The sequence below is a fragment of the Protopterus annectens genome, chromosome 13.part0 (genome assembly GCF_019279795.1).
Source record: "Protopterus annectens isolate FY-2018-M chromosome 13.part0, PAN1.0, whole genome shotgun sequence".
NCBI lineage: Eukaryota > Metazoa > Chordata > Ceratodontiformes > Protopteridae > Protopterus > Protopterus annectens.
The window spans coordinates 376,351,256-376,374,524 of record NC_056747.1 but is presented as its reverse complement, the minus strand read 5'-3'; the positions used below and the strand labels follow the sequence as shown (position 1 = coordinate 376,374,524).

At 36.9% G+C, this 23,269-nt stretch overlaps 1 protein-coding gene across 2 annotated transcripts in view; it reads right to left on the bottom strand.

Annotated features, from left to right (window-relative positions):
- Window positions 1-23,269, bottom strand: part of SGTA (small glutamine rich tetratricopeptide repeat co-chaperone alpha) — a 571,490-nt gene that overhangs the window by 525,469 nt on the left and 22,752 nt on the right. The window lies entirely within an intron of this gene.

Genomic DNA, 23,269 nt, shown 5'->3' with positions numbered 1-23,269 from the left:
ATGGACTTCCAAGATGGTTGTACAATCAGGCTGATTAGAGCTCTCCTGGCTTTTTAACAGTTTTCACACAGAAGAGCAATTTAAGTAAAATTCAGTTACTTGCTGGTTACTGCACTGCATCATACCTCTCAACTGTCCAAACTTGCCACATGTTTTAGTCTATTCCTCAGAAAATGTGTCATTTTGGTAAATTATTGAAATAATGAGCGCATTTCAGTTTCAGACTGCATATACTTCAGAAATGCATGCAAATACAATTCCACAAAACAAAAGGTGGCTGGGTGCCTGAAAAGGGTCTATATTATAAGATCGACGGTTGAAAACATTGAACATATGGTCAATGTCTTCAAACGTCGACCTTATAAAAACAAAAAAGTACCCTTATGGGTTTAAGTAGGGGTACAAGCCACCCTGCATCCCCCATAACCCCCTGCTACTTAAATATACCAACTCCGAGACCACACTACATTGCAGTAAATGGAAATCTCCCCTTACGGAGATTTCAGTTTACACGCTCAAGATTCTGAACGTTCGATATTCTCATGTCAACAATGTCACATTCGACCCCCTGAAAAGACCAGGAACCAGTTGCAAAAGCACAAAAAGGCACCAACACCAGGTGGTTTGAATAAAACGATGTCTACAGCAAGCTCAAAATAAACAGCTCTTTAATCACATGCAACAAGATACGCTGTGAATTCCTTTATATAACCTCCATGCCCTGTTTTAAATTAGATAATATAATCGAATAATCACATAATGAATTTAACAATCCAAATCTACCCCCCCCCCCCCCCCAAGTACATACAAACATTTTTAAAAGCTGTCTAGAACTGGATAAAGTGTGTGTGCATTAGGAAATTCTAAGAATCAGTTTGACTACAGATTCACTCATTTATTAATTTATATCTTTATGTAACTTATCTATATTTATCTCTATTTGTGCACAACATTTTATCCAGTTCTAGACAGCTTTTAAAAATATAGGTTTGTATGTACTTGGGGGGGGGGGTAGATTTGGATTGTTAGATTAATTGTGATTTATTACGTGTTTATTCAATTATATTATCCAATTAAAACAGGGCATGGGGTACATAAATTCACAGCTTACCATCTTGTTACATGCGATTAAAGAGCTGTTTATTTCGAGCTTGCTGTGGACAGTTTTATTCAAACCTCCTGGTGTTGGTGCCCGTTTTTGTGCTTTTGCAAATGCAATTCCAGTTACTCAACTAAGTTTATAAGAGCAACATTTAAAAGTGGTCCTGGACTGTGGGCCTTTCTTCACCCATTAAATAGTTGGCTCTGCTCAGATCTTTTGTGCTAAAAAGTTATTTTGAGAAGCTACGAGAAAATTAAACGAGAGAGAGAGAGAGAGAGAGAGAGAGAGAGAGAGACACAGACAGACAGACAGACAGAGAGAGAGATAGAAAGAAGAAAACCCTTGCTATCACGAATCCTGCAGCTGATCAGAAGAAAGCAATTAAACTTTCAAGTTTAATACAGGAGAGGGCCTCTAGTAATTTAGAGGGAAAAAAACAAATCAAAAGCACTCAAAGATGTTTAAATAAGTGAGACACTGGAGGTTTAAAAGAAAATGCCAGAAAGAATAAGCAGCATTAAGTAGCTATTCAAATAAGCTGATAAAAATGCAGAAATCAGAGGATGAATTGAAAGACAAGTTGAATGAGGCTTCTCAACTGTTTAAAAAAGTAAAGTTAAGACTGAGCATGCAGATGCCACCTGAAGTTTTCTGCTATACTAGAAAATATGGAAGGAATACACTGGATTAATTTAATGAAATTACAAATAAGCAACTGAACTGGTAATTCACAGCAGGATGTGTTAATTGACAGTGTGCATGTTCCACATCTGGCTATGAGAACACAGCTAAAAACATATATTAGTGAATATACAGTCTTACAAGAAAGAAGAGCTGCTCCTGACAAAACTGGAGCAGAAGGGTATCAACAATTGGAGATGAAAAGTGTTTGTGGAAAATTATTCATATACCAGGCAGAACAGAAACAAGTGCACACTGTAATCAGGGGAAATCAAGAATCAGGTTTGAGGGATTTCCAAGATGGCTGCACACTAAGTAACAACTTAAATTCAGCTCTTACAGTGTGAAGACAAACTCGGAAGAGAGCCAGTAAACTTGTATTTTTGGACAAATTTCAGTACCCGGCTAGTAAGTGCACTGCCGACATGCCAGCAAAAATAGAATTCAGATAACCTGAAAGACAAATTAATCGTAAAAAGTGAGGAAAAAACACTGGGAAGAATTCTGCAGCTCTTCAGTAAAAAGCAGTGAAAGCTCCAGCTTTGGTGCAAGACATGACTTCTAGTAACCTAGAGGAAAAAAATAAGTTAACCTTACTCAGAGCAGATTAAAATAAATAAAACACAAAGAAATAGCTTATCAACTCAAATCATAAAAGGCTGGAAAAAAATGGAGGAAGCCAGATATTTGGATGAGGTGAAAACTGCAAAAATCAGAGGTCAAAATGAAGGCATGGCTGACTGAATAGGAGACTGCTCAAGTGATGCTTCAAAAAAATAGAACTAGAGGACAGACCACAAGGGGAAAACCTAGATTTTCTGCTGTACCAGAAAATCTGAAGGAACAAACTGTATTAATTTTATGAAAGCACAATATGCAAATCAGACTGGTATCCAACAGTAGGAGCCGTTAACTGAAAGAAGACATTGTGTGTACTCTCCAAACGTGGCCATGAAAAAGCAATCTAGACCTTTAATAGTAAAGATGCAATCTTACCAGAAATAGGAGTGTATTCCTGACAAAACTGTGACAGAATCACAAAGTATTAGAAGTGGGAGACAGTAAAGTATTTGTGGAAAATGATTACTCACTGTACAACAGGCAGAAGAGGACATTTTTCCACTAATCATGGAATGTCTAGAAGCAGGCCTGAGACGCTGTGTACACAGATATATTTTCAGAATTTTTTTTTTTTTCGTGGTCGGGCAAAATCATTTTTTGATGCAAAGAATGCTAAACAGGAAATACAAAAAAGTTTGTCCAACAAAAGGCGAGTTGTGAAACAGAAGGAAATTCTGCTTCTTGTCCTTCTGGTTGGTATACATGCACAACATGCCCTTTCAATCACAGGGAGACTGTGCCAGTGAAATTTTTTTCCAATGTTTCAACGGAAAATATACGAGACAGAATAAGAGACAACAGTTTATTAGAAGAACTGGAGTTACACTGGAAATGAAGCAGAAACTGGATTTGGGAGATGGGAGAGCAACAGGAATAAAACTAACAACTCTGAAAAATTGACAAATACATGTGGTATTACAAAGCATTAATATCTGTGAAACATGAGAGAACAAGAAACCCTGGAAACATTGGACTTTGAGTTTATTAAACTCGCAGGGGACTTAAAGCATATGCCCTATGTCATCCCATGAATGCTTGGAAAAGCATTTAAGAAGGGGGGAGAAGGAGGAAAGAATTAACTAAGTAAAAGATAATCCACGATATAATTTGTAGGCCATAAAGTAAAGTTCTCCGTTATTTTCAAGTGCAATGGGATAACTAAAGTAAACAGGTACCCCTGTTTTTTCCCCTTTTTTCTTTGATCGGGTTTAAGAAATGTAGGCACTGCAACATAAAAAATATAAGTCTGATCAAAAGAGCAGGATAGAAAAAAAAAATTGATGAGCTTTTTTTCATTCCTGCATAGGGGAATCAAAGGATTAACGCCCTTGGCTTTATCTAGTAGCAAGTTAAGAGAAAGCTAATCAAGGAAAAGGAACACTGTCTACCAAATAAGAGCTTGCAGAAGCATCAACCTGACAACTGTTTATGCATGTAACACAAAAGCTGGAATCAGACCATTAAAAAGCTATTACACACAAAAAATGGGAATACTCACTTTTAAACATACTGACTGTTTCTGTACTATCTTTAAATGTAAATGGTCTCAAATACACAAACAAAAGAGAGTAGTGAGCTATACTAAAAAATGTAGAGTGCAAATTTGGAAAGAATTGAATGTGTGAATTTGATAAGGATAGGTCTTCAGAATAGTTATTCAGTGGAATACGAGGGACAGAAGGAGAGGAGTACTTACATTAATTGCAAGACAAGCTCCAATATTGAAAGAAGATAAAAATAATAATGGCAGATTTGTAGTAAGGGGCTATTCGATTACACTGACATGTATTTATATTCCACCTAGAACTGCTACAATGGAGCTTAAGAATATTCTGGGAGAAAATCAGCTTTCAGCAGAGATTACTTGTAGATGGGAAATGGAATTTGATTTGCAGCAATGAAGATGTGTGGGATCCAGAAGGGAAAATACAAGAAAGGAGGGTAGATTTTGAAGAAATTTATAAAAATATTTGCATGGAAGATGTGAATTCAGTAGCAGGAGTTCAGAGCGAATTTTCATATTATTCCAAGACACAAACTGGTCTACACTAGAAAGAACATATTTTACAGGAACGTGCATTAAATTGAAAGTTTTGATATGCATTCAATGAATATTTCACATCATGTGCCAATAATAAAGTAAAAATGCAGGGTAATTAAAAAAATGAGACAGTGGTGCTTTCCCACCTTTCTGTTGAAAAGAAAGGAGTTTTAGGACTGGGTAGTGGAAATTATTCGGTAGTTATTAGAGAAGACAGAAATTTCTTCTGAAAATATAGATAGATAGTGGGATAAAATTAAAGTGGGGTGGAAACAAGAGAGAAAGATTAAGAAAATTACTTGGAGGGACTGATGAATGTTAAAGCAAAGTATTGGAAAATAGGCAGAATCTCACAGAAGAACAAAAGCAATTACAGAACGCTAAACAAAAAATAAGGGATGACCTCAATAATATGCACAAATTTAGAAAGACTGCTGTTAAGTGACTGTTTTTCTGACAGTAACTCTGGAACATAAAATGTTTAGCACAATGACTCGGGCAACAGAAAGTAGAAAGGGATGTCACTGCTATAACAAGGAAGACAACAGAAGATCCTGGACAGGTAAAAAATATATTTCGAAAATTTTATGCAAGTCTGTATAAAGCAGGGAAACAGAAATCAAGAAAAAGGTACAAATGGAAATGTTTATGGGAGAATTAAATATGCCAAGGTTAGAGGTAGATGAGGCTCAATTTCAAACAGCTAGGATAGTAGGAGATGAGATAAAAATGGTGATGTATAACCAGTCCACAGGCAAGTCCCCAGGAATAGATGACATCCCTGTGGAAGTTTGGAAGCTAGGAGTTAAATATCCAAAAATGTTTTGTCTAACAGTGTTTTAAGAGGAGAAGCACCACCATCCTGGAAGAAAGTGGTGCTGGCTATAATACCTAGAGAGGGGAAAGACCCATCAGATCCAGCTTCATGATTGTCCATTTCAATTCTATACCACTATTATAAAGTGTTTAAGTCTATAATGGCTAAATTAATGGTAAAGGTGATGCCATAACTGACAGGCATGGATCAATGCGTTTTTGTGGCGGAAAGGCAAACATTTGACATCAACAAAACACTGATAATCCAGAGAGAAGCAGAACATAAGAAAATACCACTTTTGTTGCTAGGTCTTTGTACAGAGAAAGCATTTGACAGAATAACCTGGGAGTTTATCAGCAGGGCAATGGAAAGATTTGCATTCCCTGATAAAATTCTAAGGATGATTAGGAGGAATATACGAGGGCTCAGAGGTGAATATTAAAGTGAGTGGGTTCCTCTGACTATTTCTATTTCACCAGAAGAACCAGGCAAGGGTGCCCTTTTTCTCCTTTATTTGCATTATACTGAGAAACACTGACAAAGAAAATAAGGATACAATTAGTATGGCAGTCAAGAAAAGATGGGTCTACTTGCAGATGACATGTTATACCTGATAAAACCAGAAAATAACATTTCAGTGTTGTGGAACATTGAGACAATTTCAAAGCTTTTTGGGATACAAAATTAATGAAGCTAAAACAAAGGCAATAGCTGTAAAGTACATACCCAAACACAATTTGGTTCAGCAATATCCATATTTCTAGGTACATGATTAAATGAAGTACTTAGGAGCATGGATTAAAAAGGATTCTGGCGTGGCAGCTAAGGACATGTGGGAAGAGACTAAAAACAGTGAGAAATTGGAAGCTCTGCTTTATGGATACAAGCAGTTAAAATGTTTTTAGTCCCTTTAGTTTTATACACAGGTCAGGCATTTTTAAATCAACCACGGGAGAAGTTGTGGATAGCAATTATTAGAGCACAACAATTTTAGCTGGAAAGGGAAGACTGCAAGAGTCAAGTGGGATAAGCGGATTCTTCCAACAGAACAAGGCAGTCTGGGATTATCGTATCTGAAGGGGTAATCCAGAGCTACAGTTAAGGGTCCTATACATAGCACAAGCAGAAAGCTATAATTCAAAGTGGAAAGGGATGAGGATGACAAAACAGGGGTGGGAGCTCAAGAAACAAGGAGAGACTGGGATTTTGGCTGCAGATCCTTAAGGAGAATAACCATACAGAATATTATATTTATAAAGTAGCATAAAGTATTCTAAGAATTAAGCCAATACAGGAATGGAAAAAAAAAAGGACAGCCTACTGATAGAAATGACTGCAGTTAGGGATAAAGACAATAGGCAAGAAGGGGATGGAATTTAATGGAGAAAACTGGCAAAAGAACCAAGCTATTGGTTGCAAATACTTAGAGGGAGAAAGGTAATCTAATGGGAAGAGGCCAAGAATTTATTCGGACTACAGGTGAGAGATGATCAATCCTTGATAAGGAAGGCAGACTCTGGGAAAAGAAAGAAATAAGGTTATTCTAAGCAAAAGACCAGCACAGAGAGTTTAGTAGAATCTAGAACAAAAGCTGCTGTTAAAAAAAAGGAATTAATACAGCATATAAAATACTGCATGATAACCAAGAAATCGGAGAAGGTCAAAAAGGATTGGGAAGAGAACGGACAAGCAATTCAAAAAGAAAACAATGGGGGGTATATATATATATATATATATATATATATATATATATATATATATATATATATATATATGCCTCCCAAATATGCAACAAAGTCTAGAAGATTTTATATCTTTTCTTGGAAGCGTTTACATTAGGTATTTTTATACTCAAGCACACTCCAAAGAATTTTCCTCCGGTAGATAGCAAATGTTGGAGGTGTGATGGGGAAGACAGAGATAATTGGGAACATTTTCTGGGAGTGTAATGAGTTGGCATACTTTAAAAAAATCCCTGCAGACTACTCCATCAGAAATACTGGGTGAGCAAACTGGTTTGACTAAGGAAATTTTTTTTGAGCTACAATACAGAAATCTGAATTTCCTAGATGTATTAAAGCCTTGCCAAGTCTAATTATGGTGGCTGCCAAAAGAGCATTTACTAGGAAATGGAAATCAAACTCTAAACCAACCGTACTAGAAGTAGCAAACAGAGATAAAACTGGAAATGGGACCTTTATAAAAACAGAAGGAGCAAACTGCAGAGAAAAAATGGAAGATGTGGGGAGAATTCATGCAAACAAGGTTTAAAAGAAGGCAGAATTTAAATGAGTTATGCTGACAGTGACTAGATAAGTGATGCATGTTTGCAATTAAAATTGTCAATGTGGTTTGTTTTCATTTATATAAATGTACGTCGTAAGTAATAAAAAGTAAGAATTAATCAGGTTTGAGATTCATGTTGCTATATCAAGCAGCCTTCAGAATATTTTCCTGGAGGATCAAAGATGTTTTTGGATGCAGAATAGAGTAAACAGAACATAAAAAATTTAGCCGAGCAAGCATAAGCCAGTAAAAGTTGAAGCCAATTCTGCTCCCCATTCTACACAATAAATCCCATGGAGAATTTGCCTCCATTGTTCCAATGTAAACTGTTAGACTTATGGGGGGGCTCAGGAGCTGACTAGAAGGTTGAAGAGTTGCTTGGACCTGAAGCAAAGACTAGGTGCTGGGAGGATAAGATGAAGACTTGCTACAATGCTGAAATTGGTGGAAAAAAAAAAAAAAAAAAAAAAAAAAAACAGAATTGTAAAGTGTCGTTTTCATTAGTTGCCGTTTAAATACAAAAATTGTCTACATAAGATTTGGAAGTTTGTTGAGTGTATTAAAGTGTTGGGGAGGACTCTGAAATAATCCCCAGTCTGTCAAAGACTATGTAAAAGAAAAAAAAACTTTTATACCAGAGTATGGAAGGAAGGCAATTACATTAAGTGAAAATAGAAAAACAGACTAATATGCTGTTTAGCATCTGTTACCGTAATTTTAGAATACATAATGCCTGTGGGTGTAGCCACTGATTTTGGGCAACTCCTCCCATTTGGAGGGGTAAACTGTTTTTTTGAAAATGTACAGTTGTACTGGGAGATTGTTAGTAGGGGTCTGAAAATTTTTTGAGTGTTTTTCACTGATGCACAAAGTCTTGAAAATGAGGCATTAAGTTTCACATGAAGATGAGAAGAAGCAACTTCGTATGAAACCAACCAGCCAAGCATTAGCATGTGTATGTAAACACAAATATGGAAATACATGTAACAGTTCTTTTGAATGGGCAAAAAGTGGGAATAACAGCTACCCATCATAATGGCTACTCTTGTTCATATCATCATGGAATGCAAATTGTCAAATATATGGGCGAGAGTACGGAATTACAATAAGAAACAGTGCAAATAGCAAATGTTGCAAGAGTCATGCCTGGATAGAAAGGAACACGTGAATTTGACTCAGAGTGGACATTCAGCAAAACAAGGACAAAGGAAGAGGAGAGTTATAACGGATTGCTAGAGGGACTCCACTAGTGACATAATGGGAGGGATAAAACACAGTGGCATATTCGTGATAGCAAGACGTACCGGCAGAGGAGAATTATGCTGACATATTTATATTCCACCTATAACTGCCATTATACAGCTTAAGGGAATTTTGGAAAAAATAATCAGCTTTCACCAGGGATTATTTTTGGTGGGTCTGGAATTTGATCTGCAATAAATCAGGATGCATCTGGGAGCTTAGAAAGGAAAATAAAACAAAAAGAAGCAGATTTCTATAGAAAAATGAGAACGCTGGACATGAACTATATGGATTCATTAGCAGGATCTAAAGACAGAACTTGGATGAAAACAATTATGTATTATTCCAAAAGGTAACAGGCTAGACTGGAGAAGTTCTCACAGGAGTACGACTAACTGAAAGCCTCGACACATCCAATAACTATTTCAGACCAAGAATCAATAAAAACTAAGAATAAAGTAATGAAGTAAAAATCAGACACAGGTGCGTTCCTACTCAAAGAGCAGGAATTAAGGAATGGTCAGGGGAAATGAATCAAGAATTACTAGGGAATATAGATATTTCCTCAAAGGATAGCTAGCGAGTGAGATAAAATGAAAGAGTTTAAAATTAAGGTAGAAATGAGAGATACAGGAGAAAGTAGTTACAAACTACTTACACGGAATGACAAATTTGAATGTACTACAGAATAAAAAGGAATCTCAGAGAACAGGAGAAGCAACTGCAAAGTGCTAAAAGGAAATTAATGGAGCATTTGGATAACAAGCATGTGTTTAGAAAGGCACAAGTACCGCACACATTTGGTGCAGAAGGCTGTGGGTTCTATTTCTATCCGAGGTAGATGGGTCACTGACACTGCAGCATAATGAGTTGCATGACTCCTCAGCGTTTTGTCCATTGGTTGACAAGTTCAGAGGGCCCATCTGCTTGAATTGTATAAAAAGACCCTATGACACCCACTGAAAAGGGTAGGTAATTTCTTAAATGTCCTGACCAAAATTTTCCCTAAAATTTTGTAATTTGTTTCAGAAATTTTATGAAGAACTGTTAAGCAAAGGAATGCAGAAACTAAAAAAGGCACAAGTGAAAATATTTATGCAAGACTTAATTATGCCAAAGAGAGGAAAATGGAGCTCAAGACAGGAAGCGATGAGAAATTGAACAGGGTAGTCTCCAAGAACTGACTGTATTCCTGGAGAAGTTAGGAAAATTAAAGTGAAAGATATGGAAAGTTTTGTTTAACAGTATTTTTAAAAGGGAGGGAAGCACCAGCATCTTGCAAGACAGCAGTGGTGGCTGTATTACCTAAAGAGGCTGAAAACCCTTCAGACTCAGTTTAAATTTTAAACCACGATTGTAAAACTAATTGTACATACCAGCTAGGAGAATGGCAAAGGTGTTGCCAACATTGACAGATATGGATCACTGGTTTTGTGCAGGGGAAGCAAACATTTGACATTAGAATAATAATGGTGGGTCTTAAAAGAAAACTTCTCTTCATTAAAGTCAGCTCAAATCTTTACGAGCAAGGAAATAGCAGTATTCCCATTCTGAGAGTAACAGGCTCAATTAGGAGCCTATATGAAAGGTTTGAAGCAAGTATTTAGGTGGAAGAGTTCCTCTCAGACAAGCTGCATTTGAACAGAGAACAAAGCAGGGTTGTTCTCTTTCCCTTTGTTACTTGCTTTACATTTAGTCAATGGATCCCGAGAGAAAATTTCTAGTCCAGACTCAACTAAATAAAACGGTTAAAAATGGTAAGTTTATGGGGCATACAAAATACTGTATGACAACTGAAGAAAGAGAGGAGGTTAGAAACGTTTGTGAAGACAGACTAGAAAGACAGTTGACAAAAGAATAATGGGATGGCACATGTACAGCTCCCAAGTATGCAAAGTCCAGAAGGTTTCGGAATTTTTGCTTGGGAAGTGTTTGCATATATATTCCACAAGCACATTTCAGAGAAGTTTTCCTCAGACAGATAGCAAATGCTGGAGGTGTGATGGGAAAGAAAAAAAATTGGTAACTGGTAAAGTTCAGTTGTGGAAGTTGATCTTGCCTATAAAACAGATTCTTCACAGTGCAGTAGCCTTTAGGCTATACTGGTTGTGCCTTGTCCAAGACAATTACAAGCCAGCTTCCAAAAGCTCTGGCTCCCTCCCACACTTCAAATCTGACTGCTCACTGGACAGTCCCGAGGAAAGGGGGGGGGGGTAAATCAGCAGTCAAAAGTGGAAAATCTACAGGATTTTCTTGCTAACTCGAGAAGCAGTAGCAGCTCAGAGACTTCAGCTTCTTTCTGGCAGATGTTCCATTTAGAGAACCCTTCCACAAGAGAGACAACTCCACTACACCCATGGGTATGACCATCACATTTTCTGGGAGTGTAATGAATTGGCACATTTAAAAATGTTCCATGGAGTACTTTCTCAGACATTTTGGGGGAGCAAATTGTTGTACTAAGGAAATGATTGTTTTGAGCTGGGGCAGAGGGTCTGAAATGCCTACATAGTTCAGCCTTACTAGGTTTAATGCTATTGGTTGCCAAAAATCAATTACTGTAAAATGGTAATCAATATCTAAACCAAGTGCAATTAAAGTAATGAATATTTTAAAGGAAATAAAAGAACTGGATGTGGTATCTTTAGAGAAAGGAAGAAACAAACTACATAGAAAAACATGTAATTTGTGGAAATATTAAATGCAGACTAATATTCAGGAGGAGGGAAGGTAGGACCTGAGCAATTTTATGTAATTCTGGAGAGAAAGATAACAGTTAAAGAGAACATATGCATACCACATGAAAATAATGAATATGCCACTTTGTTTTATTTTCTATTAATGTATGTGTACCTATGTGACATTATACAATTTGTAATTAGATAAAGATGTTACAAACTGCTAGACAGGAGAGATACGATAATTATGTATAATCAAACAATAAAGTCCCCAGGAAGAGAATGCAATTGAGTAAAGTTAAAACAAAGCCTTCCCAAATTTTATAATATTTTAATAAAGGGGGGAGAGGTTCCAGCATCCTGGAAGAAAGATGTGATGGCTGTATTATCCAAAAATGGTGAAGACCCCTCACACTCAACTTCAAATAAACCCGTTTCAGTGTTAAACTAGGATTATAAAATGTTTATGTCAACACTCGAGAATAAAGTTATTACCAAAATAAATACATTATAGATAAAGATGGTTTTGTCGAGGAAAGGCAAACATGAAATTAAACATTAATGATCCAGGGGAAAACAGAACGTAACAAAACTCTACTTTGAGACAGTTTCAAGTCTTTTCGGGACATAAAATAAATGAAGCTAAAACAAAGGTTATAGCAGTAAACTTTGTACCCACAGCATGAATTGGTTCAGCAATACCCATATATATGGGGACCTAAACTGAAGTATTTGTGTGTGTGGATTAAAAAGGAGTCTGTTATGGCAGCTAATGATGTGTGGGAAGGCAGCCAAAAAACTGAGAAGCTGGAAACTTTTGTTCATAAACAGAAATAGTAAGATACAAGCAAAAGGTCTGGTCCCCTTTGCTTTAAATACAAGTCAGGTGATATTTACTTATACTATTTTTAAATCCAAGTAGTAGTGCACAATAGTAAACAGTTCAAGGAGGAAGGAGAAGAGTTAAGTGAGAAGTGTGGCTTAGGATTATATGACTTGAAAGGATATTTTACAGATAAAGTTAAGGTTCACAAACAAACATAACACTTGTAAAAGATTAAAGTGGAAAATGGTGATGAAGAAACAGGCAGTGGAGTTTGACAAATAAGAATCGAGGAGTTTAGATGCAGGTCCTGAAGGAGAACAATAATCATGCAGACTATTGCATTTATAAATTAGCAGAAAATATTCTAAGAACCAAGTCAACACAGAACTGGAGAAAGGGCATTTTATCATCAGGGATAACTGCAATTGGAAAAACAGAAAATAGGCAAGAGGGGGTTAGAATTTAATGAAGAAATTTTAACAAAGTAGCAAAGGTAATAGGAGCAAACAACTAGGTTGGGAAAAGACAAGAGTGGGGATGAGGCTAAATACAAGTTTTGACTTCAGGTTAGACTGCCTTCCCAAGTCAAGGATAGCCAACAGAAAAGCATAGGAGGTGATTAGGGAAAGACCAGCACTAGTAGAGGTTTTGAATCTGGAACATAAGTTGTTAAAAATTGGTAATTAGGAGGGCATATAAAATTGCAAGAATCAAAATCAGAAGAGGTTAGAAATGTCTGGAGAAGAAGAAAAAAAAAAAAAAAAAAGAGAATGGAAAGGCAATTTACAAAGAAAGGACATATGTATGGCTCTCACATATGCAAGTGTTCAGATGACTTGGGATTTTTACACCGATGCATTTGCAGAGGTTTTTTTTTTATACCCCAAGCAGACTTCAGAAAATTATTCTTCAGGGAGAAACAAAACACTGGAGGTATGATGGGGAAAAAGTAACATGTTTTCAGAAAATGTAGCAAGTTAAAAATCCCTGCACAGTACTTAGTCAGAAATGCTGGGGGAACAAATGGTTGTTGTAACTGAAGGATTCTTTTGAATAGGGCACATGATACGAATAGTCTACAGGCCTTTTTTTCATTAAATTTGTTGCACAGAATAAAAACAAGTGCAGTCTTCATACAGGATACTCAGATGACCTGGTGGTTGGCTCATCTTATAATACAATAATTAATGCAGGGTCTTCCAAAAAGCAAACATAAAACACTTGCACAGTAGGAACCAGCCAAAACCAAAGGTAATTAAAATCATCTGCATTCACCCAACACATTCAACAGTATGTAATGCCCCATCACTAGGTATTGCCATCTTTACTCCAATGATGTCCTTCAGCTTAATGGACAAGAAGGGTATGATGGCATCAAATCTTGCATCAGTCAACTGGGTTTTCATAACATTTAACTGTTAATTACCCGCTAGGAGTCCAGAAGGGCATTTTACCATACTACCCATTTAAGTCTATGGAGGCAGTCCTTTCCATTAACATCTCATCCTTCCTGATCTCTTGCAGTATTACTTTCATCCTCACTGTGTCACGTGCTTTGTTTGATTTCTACTGTCTTTTGATGCATTTCTGACTATTATTAAAATTAATGAAATTGGGTTCTCTTTTCTCAGTTCAAAAGGAAGTGAATTTCTTATCTCGCAGGGGTATCCAAAGATCTTGCCGACTAGAATCTTTAGATCCTTTTTGAAGTTCACTAATTTCCTGCATGCCCAAAATGAGTCTCTCCAGTTCCATACAAGGTCATCCTTACAAGTACTGCAAGATAACTGCTGGAAACATTTTACGTAATCTGGAGTGCAGACGAATTTGTGCAAACACTCCCATGTGAATATCCTAAATTACAGGACGTTAGACATCACTGCCCTCCTGATATTACATTACCTTTCCTGGCAGTTTCTGCCAAGCTTATTGATCTAGCAGCTTCCCTCCGTCCCTTACAAGTGCATAACAGTCTGCTAAACAAGCTTTTCCTTATAGGTTCTTCTGATCTTGCAGCCACTAATGTTTTAATTAAATTTGGCCTTACCCACCCCCTTTCCTGTTGTCACCATCATATTTCCCAAAACAGTCATTGAGTCTCCTGTATTCCAAAAATTCCAAGCCCCATGTATTAGACTTTTCTTAAGAGGATGCAATGGCCAACTGTATTAGCCCTGGTGCTTAAATGATCCCAAAAGCAGAATTCCCTATCTTTCAGACACCATTTTCTGACAACAGAAGAACAAAGCTATGATTCTTCAGTCCTATTACCCCTAGTTCAAATTTCCAGTTTCAGTAATGTTTCCTGTTAACTACCCCCTGTAAGTTTCTACACATTATCCCAGGATATTTCTCATCTTGATCTTCTTATAAAATAGGGGAACAAATCTCAACTCTACACCCAACTGGAGTAGCCCCACTGTGGTTAAGAATCATACTCTTCCATTTGGAATTATATCTATGACTTTGGATATCATGAACTAGTAACTGGGTTGCTCTACAACACTTCTGAAGATAAAGAAATGACAGACCTCCTTGATCTACTGGAGGAACCAGTTTCTGCTAATCCACCACAAGGCTCTTCTCCCACATACATTTCAGTATCTCTTTCTCCGTTTAGTGCCAGAACTTGCCCAAGTCATAAATAAAAGTTTGCAAGGGATAAATAATCAAAAGTTGTAAACATTTACTGCTTATATTTTTTTTTGTTTAAAATAAACTTATTTTCCTTATTCTCAGAAGCCTAAATATTTTCTCTTGGGTCTCTTTTCCATATTTCAGGGGGAGAATTCCTTTTGCCTCTTTAAAAGTTATCCAAACTCCCAGATATTTCATTTTATCACATCTCCATAAATGCAAAAATTCAGTCAGTAAATCAAAAGGAGGGGTAAGCCTAAAATTTATAGCCCCTGTTTTATCTATATTTTAAACCCTGAAGAGATGGCAAAATCTTGAATATAACTAACTTTGGGACATCACGTACAGTGTCCAAAGGTAAAGAACATAGTCTGCAAATAAAATCAATTTTTCTCCCTAGTCAGACCCTGACAGCAGACTCTTGGGGTGGTGGTGTTCAAAATATAACGCAGAGAGTAATGGAGACATATAACCCTGCCTCATCCTTTGCCATATATTAAGAAGTTTTAGCAGTCCATTAGCCATCCATTTACTTTCAAAACTGCAGTGGAGCCCCTATACACTTCATGTACAAGATTAATGAACCTGGCAGGGAAATCCATTGTTCTCATTACTTCCCTACGGTAATGACAGTGCACTCTGTTGAATGATTTTCTGCATCTAATCTTATTAGTGGCCTTCCCCCTCCAGCCTCTATATGGACCATATAAGTTTGATTTCTCTTTAACCCTAATACTTATGAACTATATTAGTTAATTAACGCTGAGGCCAACCTACTTGCAGTCAATTAAGCACAGGGACTGGACAGTAGGAGCCTGGATTAGTTGGGGGTCTTGGCCTTTTTTTTTTTTTTTTTTGTATTAAGAGACTACTTGCATTAGTTTGCTAAATAATATGAACCATACTGAAGAACAAGATTTAAATTCCTTCCATAAGTCATTATAGAAACCGTCCCTGCACAGTGCCCGTTTCAATAGATGGACTTTTATTCTGGGAGAGGTAATGGGTTTAAACAAATGTTGTACCTCATTTTCAAATATTTTAGGAATTCAGATTTTCAAAGAACCCCTCCAACTCGATTTGATAATTTATGGGTCAGTCTGCAGGGAGTAAAATATTCTTGGAAATTACATTAAGGTACAAGAACTCGACAAGAGATTTAGTCATCTTACCAGTTTGCAGGTCCTATAGTTTTAATATACTCCTTTGTTGGTTTAAATTTGCTAATAAGATTTTTTGAGTTTTAGGAAAAGGGTCTGTATTAGGACATTGAAGTTTCACAAACATTGAATGTTCTAATATCGACCCCTATTCAGCGAACACTGAAAATAGCGAAGCTGCAGAAAACTGAAGTTTTTCCTAGGGAAAGAATTCGGTTGTCCATTTCGGTCGCTTCGCTATTTTCAGCACTGTGGTGGAAAGTTACAGGTCTGGTTCAGGTAAGTGTGTGATTGGGAGCAGGTTAGGCGAGTTGGGGCACGTGTCAGGTAAGTGTGCGATTGTGTGGACATAAGGGTTAGAGCGGGGTAGGTGAGTTAGGGTTAGGGCGCGGGTGAGTGCGCGATAGTGACGGACCTTAGGGTTTGGGTTAAGGTAAGTGAATAGTCAGTGGTGTATGTACAGTTTAGTGTAGGGTTAGACTTAAGATTTTTAGGTGTGTGTGTGTGTGTGTGTATTGCCGTTTGTTTGATGTGCATGCGTTTCAGATCAAATTTTTTTCCCTAGGAAAAAATTTGATGTTCTGCATGTTCAGTGTCAGTGTTCGCTGAATAGGGGTCGATACTGGAACATTCAAAGTTGTGAAACTTCGATGTTCTAATATAGACCCTTAGGAAAAGAATAGCAGCCCAAAGGCTACTTGTGACATGCCTACAGTTTCTTCAAACTACTTATTCCACATTGCTTTTAAATCCCAACTACCTTGTGCTGACGTCTTGAAAACCTGGGTTGCCTTCTCTTAATTTATTCAGGTTAGACTTTCTCCTCCGGTGTCGCTTACCTCCTGGTCTTTAAGTGTAATCCGTAATCCACATTTGACATCCTCAAAGTTTTTCTATGCCACACACTTTCACCAGCTTATCTGTAAAGTCTCTCAACTATTTTTTCCTTTATTTCTGCATTTTTTTAATCATCCATTTGTAAACTTTTAATCATCCATTTGTAAACTTAAAGTGCTTTTCCAGTCCTAAGTGAAATCTTTGGTTCCATTCTTATTTCTAGTGCAGCAAGATCAGAAAAGGTTAGGGGATGGGTGGTTAAAGAGATTACAAAATGTATCTCCATGGTGCATAAATAAGTCCTCTCTATCCTGGACTGTTGAACTGAAAAACATAGTAACTAAAGTCTCTTCCAGCTGATAAAGTCCCTCAGGTCAGTCCAAATAATTTTAAAATGCTTCAAAAGTAATACCCCCATTGGTGTAACCACAGTGGCCCTTAGTCCAGCATTAACACATCTTGAAGAAACAATATTCTAATCTCCAGCCAGTAGCATAACTCTTATCTCTAGAAAAATCTGCTTCAATTCCTTATTTCTTATCTTAGTTGGAGGTATACACTACATTGTCAAGCTCTGACCACATCAACTTCTCTGTATTAGGGCAGACCTTCCTTGCACATTCCCCAAATAAATTTCTCACTACAAGATGTACCCTTCTCAATTAAAATGACCTCCCCTTTCCTCCCTTCTCCTGCCCAAACAAAAAAAAACTTTACGCAGATCGTGGTGTTCCTGCCTGCTCAGCTGTTTCTTTGAACATTACTACCCCAGCTTCACTTAACTTAACTCTTACTTCCGAGTGACTTCTCCATGTGCATCTGCACTGAACTCCTATTGACACTTCTAGACGTCAAATATTGCTTGTTCAAATTTACATCAATAACTGCAAAACCATATGTGCAAGCTTTTAAAAGATTTCACTTTAAAGCTTACACAATGGTAAATTCAACTGCATTACTATTTCACACCTCTGTCTAGTGCAGGTGAAGCGATATTAAACTGTTTTGATGATGTCAAGACATTTTTTTCATTTTCCAAATATTTCAACCATTTGATATAGACATAACTCCTTACCTCATATGAACTCTCTCAGCTAGATTAATAAAATGCTGCTGTGGCAGTACGTGTAACTTGAGCGTTGGTGAGATATTGTAAGTTTACAAAATATTACAAATAAAGTAGTTAATGTTTAATGTGACTTATAAAATTCAGTTTAAGAACTAGAACCTAAAGAATACTACCACTATAAAAATAGTTTGCATTGAGGGGGTTACCATTTATACTTCTTTCATAATCCCCATGGTTCCAGATATATATTAAAGGTACACGTTAAATAGACTAAATGAAAAACCCAGTGAACTGACAGGAGTGGAGCCAGTTTTGAAGCTAATAACCCAGACACTTCAGAGAAAGGGAGAGAAGCCAGAAACTTCAAGTATGGACAATCTCAATACTGATCACCAACCTTATAATCAGGTGTTGGAAAAATCTGGAGGATGCCTTAGATGAACTGAAGGAATAAAAAGGAATAACTTACAACTAAAAATTGAAATATATTATTCAGGGTTTTTGGTTAATGCACTATTGCCAAAAAAGAAATGTCCCAGTGCCACAATGACTATGATCCTGACAGGCTGGAAGTGTCAGTGAAGGCAAGATATACCTGTATCAACCCATTTCTCTGCAAAAAATGATGCCGGTGTTGTACTACACTGTACACAGTCTTTCAAGAACATAAGAACATAGGGAAAAATACAGGCTAAACAAAAACATAGTAGTAAGGGAACAAAAACAATGTACAATGGGATAACCTTGTCAAGTGTAAGAGCATGGCTTACCTGGCAAGACAAAATTAGGCATCACAAGTAGGAAACTTAAAATACAACAAAACGTTTCAAAGAGAATCCAGTCGATACATTTACAGAGTTGCATTAAGGGATGGAGGAATAATGGAAAGTAATTTAACGTATTTAGGAGTGGACAAAGACAGAGAGCTACAGCGAGCCACAAACACAGACAGAGGTACCAGCAGTTCAAGGAATTACTCAAACAGGTGAAGTTGAAATATGGCAGTGCCTTAGAACAGTATGTGTGCGAGGACTGCAGAACAGATATGTCGCTGAGGCAGGTATAGACTTAAGGCACATAAGGAAAGCTGGTGGCGGAATACAGAAATCCAGGAATTTATCAAGAGGGGAAAAAAAAAAAAAAGTGCAGAAAAAAAAGCAAGGGGGGGATCAGACCAGGCTAGGAAGGAATACTACTTGGATAAGAAAGAGGCCGAGAGAGTAATTACAATGGCAAAGAACATGGCATCTCAGAGTCTACCAGCTTCTAGAAAATGACTCTAAATGGCAGAAAATAAGCTATAAATATCTCTCATTTATATTTGAAGTCTTCCAATCTGCATGAATAGTCTTTTCTGTTTAAGAATTTTTCAGATGGGTAGTCTAGGGTTACCACCTGTCCCACTTTGCGACAGTCCCTCTTTGGGCAGTTGTGTTCTGTAAAAAAGTTGAAAAAATGGCAAATGTCCTGAGACTTTAGGACAAAAAATTTCCTATACTTTATTAGTTGCATAAAACAGTTATTTTTTACCTGAGACACCTAAATGTTATAAGAAACACAACAAACTAAAATGCTACAATAAACTTTTATTTAGGCAAAAAAGTGAAGTTCTGTCCTTTGTACTGGTCGTAGGTATGTTTTGCCCTGCAAAATCTGACATTTCTACAAAAAAACATCCTACTTTGGGCATTTGAAAAGGTGGCAACCCTAGGGTAGTCAAACAGAAGCCTTCATTTCCCAAGTGGAAAAGGCGTAACCTGTAAGGCACCCATACAATTATAAAAGGTAGAAAAGGATAAATTACAGCAGTTAAACAGCTAAAATCAATCTACAGCAGGTTGTCTAGCATTTCTGTAGCTTACTTCACAAACTAGCATCATGTCAACATTGTATTTTGTAAAGGATTTTCTAAAAATTGACTTATGTACTGTGATGCCCAAAACTCTTGATGTAACTACAATGTTTTTTATTTATTGCCATTTAATTACAGGGAGCGCAAGACTGGGTAGTAAAAGCCCATTTTTAGCAGAGGTTGGAGAGAAAAGCTCCAAATTCCAAAAAAAAGAGGCAACATGATTAAGAAGATGCACAGCAAGATAATGGCTATGGACAGCTTAAGTTATTATTGGATCATAAAAGTAGCAGGTGCTTGTGGAAGTAGACTCTTAGGGCTTATTTTTAGGCAACATATGCTAGGATGAGCCTGCACTGTAATGTTTGACTCCTCAAGCAACAGTTGTCAACTTCGATTGCCGTCTACTGCAAAACAAAGCAATGCAGTATGCTAGTCCAAAGATGGGCAGTGTGTGGCATGAGACACTACTTGCATACAATAACTGTACCGTAATACTCTGCATGTGTACGAAAACAGATCAATGGCAGAAGAGCAAACTGAAGATGGTGTACATCTGTGCATCCTTACCAAGCACACAGCCTAGCACAGCACATGCCACTATTGTTAGTGTTATCCGTAAAGCATACTAACATCACTGAAAAACCCTTTAAACTGATAACAGAATGCCAGCAGTAAATGCAGTGGTCAACCTTGGAGGAATACAACAATCCTCTGGGAGTCACATGCTGCATAAGCAAAATGCTGAACAAAGCAAGTCATGTGCAGCAAAATCATTAGCATCAGCAGACAGAACAGAAGGGAAGGATCATCAATGTGCATCAATAAAGATGACACTAATGTTGGCCCGAGTTACAATGAATACAAAACTAGCAATCTCAGCAAAATGGTACAGGAAAAAAAAAAAAAAAAAGTGCTGCTGCCTGATGAGTTTATTACACCTCACTATGACTCGCACTGCAGGTCTAAACAGATGCTAAAGGGCAGAGTGAGACAAGATAATATAAACAAAGGAGTGGGGCAATGGAAACCACAATAATAGAGTGCTTAGAGAACAGAGAAAAATCAGAATTATGTGAAATGATTACAGAAAGGATGCTAGATAACCAAGAGTTGTTGGGACAGTTAAAACATTATTGGAACTATGTGAAGTGATTAAACTGCCTGCTTCAGTACACAGCTGAACAAAACAAAGGTCACAGTAATATCCAACATTAAACAATTAACTAGGTAAATAAATTAAATAAGATCACAAATTTCTAATAGTACAGTGTACCTGCCCCTTCAGTAAGGGTTAATCAGTCTGGGCACACACAGCTAAGGCCACTACGCAGCTTTTGATGGAGCAATAACAAACTTAAAACAAGAAATATGAAACCTGCCGTAGTACATTATGAGTAGCACAATCTAAATTAAGAACTATTTTTTCCACAGAAGAGCTGTAGCATCGAAAAGTGACAGTGTCTGGAGAATTAAGTGAAACACAGGGATACAGGTAAAACCACCAAGAGGGACACACTGTAGGATAATGGCCATGGAAAAGTTGAACAGTAAACACACATTACAAATGAGCAGCTGTTGGAGCAAGTAAGTGGATCACCTTTGATAAATAGACAATCTGGTTAAATAAGAGGTACCACATCATTATTCATTTTAAAGTACATGAGGGTTATATTATTATGACAGCTACTAAGCAGGGCAGGACCAGCTTGAATATCACACTGATGGGTGAAGGGATGTGAATTTAACATGTATACCAATAACACTTTCACAGAACAATAAACCACTCTCTTACCTGATAAAAAGATCTATATATATATCTATATATATATATATATATATATATATATATATATATATATATATATATATATTATATACATTAGAAAGCTTGTGAGGAAACTATTACTCTTATTTTTGTTTTACTTCGATCGCTTGTCTGTGTACTTTTGACTAATTTGACTAGAACATGCTTGGATTACTTTTGAATACTTGGTAATTCTGTATATAATATTTCAAACTATATATCGTTTACTATTTTTTTGACTTGGGACGAGTTTTAGTTCGCCACTTCTACTACCATTATCTGATCTGCTTAATATACAGTGATTAACTAGATATATATGGATTGAAAATCTTCCACACAGAGAAGTTTTGCACTGTTTTGTTTTTGGAACCACTATACTTGTTTAGTGGGTTGTTTGAGACTTCGGGGATACCACAGAGATTACATGTACTTTGATAGCAGCTTACATGAGCCTGCACTGTAATGGGGAGGAGACTCAGATTTTATACTCTCCTGTAAGACTCAAGCAACAGCTGCCAACCAGGATTGTTGTCAGGGTTTATCACACTGCAAATCCCAAGATACAGGTATAAATGGGTATCCCTGTGAAAATTATATTAAGGAAAGAAATATCAAATGACAAAATGTAAAACAGATGCAGTTTTAGAATCGTATCATAACTGCACTACTGAACAAAAACAATACAGGCCATTTTATGCAGAAGTCAAGTTGTCCTGACCCCCCCCCCGACCTTGGGAATGTGTTTAGTCAATCCAAAGTCACAGTGTTCAATGAATAGCTGGTGATGTGTTCCAGGCCTGGCAATTTTCTCCATCTGGATACATTTAACATGAATCAGTTTAGCAGTCTGGACATTTGACCTTTACTATAAATATAATTTTTGCAGCAGATATTTCAATATCTGACAGACACAAGGGATTTTGCCAGTTGAAAGAATTCACATATAGCAACATTTGATACATCTCTGACGGTTGTTAATGCTAGGAGCATTAGTATTTTTTTTATAATAGAAATGTGTTATGTTATCACAAGACAGAGGTTATTGCTTGTGAAAAAAAAATGACTGGAAACCAACTTTAAGAAACATTCTAACAAAAAAAAAATCAGGTGGATGTATTAAGATATGGATTAAAGATTGTTATGAGAACTGTGATTACATGCTCAATGGTAAAATCAATACTGTAGACTGATTAACAGTGACAAAGACAACCCTGGAACATTTCTATTGCTGGAGTGTACAGACCAAAGGCAAGTGAGGATGACCTAGAGGAATTAATGTATTTATTGCATGAAACACATAAGGGAAGAATAACCGTGGCTGGGGACTTAAATCTACCAGAAACAGACAGGAATAGACTTCAAAGATGACTGCACATGGAGAGCTGAAGTTAAGCCGTTCTCAAAGTATGAAAACTGGAGCTTAGAAAAAGATGCAATAAACTTGTATTTCTGGATACATTTCAATAACTAGGTAGCATTTGCACTGCCAGGATGCCAGCAAAAAGAACCTAAAAGAAAATCAGTCATAAAAAGTGAGGAAAAAAAAAAAAAAAAAAAACCACCGACTGGGAAGAATTCTGCAGCTGTTTAGCAAGAAGCAGTGCAAGCTCCAT